General features: G+C 62.7%; 1 protein-coding gene across 1 annotated transcript in view; it reads right to left on the bottom strand.

The window, feature by feature from the left end:
- CAMSAP2 (calmodulin regulated spectrin associated protein family member 2) overlaps positions 1-482 on the bottom strand; it is a gene marked incomplete at its 5' end in the record, with an annotated part of 45,493 nt that overhangs the window by 36,286 nt on the left and 8,725 nt on the right.

The following is a 482-nucleotide window of genomic DNA, read 5'->3' on the forward strand; positions in this document are numbered from 1 at the left end:
CGCCCCCGTTCTCAGACCCGGCGAGCTAGAAGACGCTCGAAATGGAGCTCGGCGAGTCCCCTCGCAGCCAAGCAGCCAACCGGGAGACGCACCGTGACCGTTCCTTCGGGAGATGGCACGGCCTTGCCACCTCGGGGCACAAAATCGTCTGCCCAGAGTTGACAGCCGCTCGGCTGCCCACCTTAGTCATCCCTCTGCCTCAAGACCGCGGCTCTCTTTCCTCTGCTGGACTTACTGGGGCGGAGGGGGGCGGGGATACAGCTATAGTTTTGGGGAGAATTACTCTTAAAGTCCCTTTAAGCACTAGTAAACCACCGGTACCCCTGCCTTCCGCTGAGCTCTCCCCTTCCCACCCCAAGGAGCCCTCCTGGGCCCCCTGCTATCCCTTTGATGGAGCCACAGACAAACGGGACACGAGAAGCGAGCCAGGTTCGCCACTGCCCCGAGAAATGCCCAGCCCCCCCCCCCAGCCTGGCCTTCTG

This window comes from Pteropus alecto, unplaced genomic scaffold, assembly GCF_000325575.1.
Source record: "Pteropus alecto unplaced genomic scaffold, ASM32557v1 scaffold90, whole genome shotgun sequence".
Classification (NCBI taxonomy): domain Eukaryota; kingdom Metazoa; phylum Chordata; class Mammalia; order Chiroptera; family Pteropodidae; genus Pteropus; species Pteropus alecto.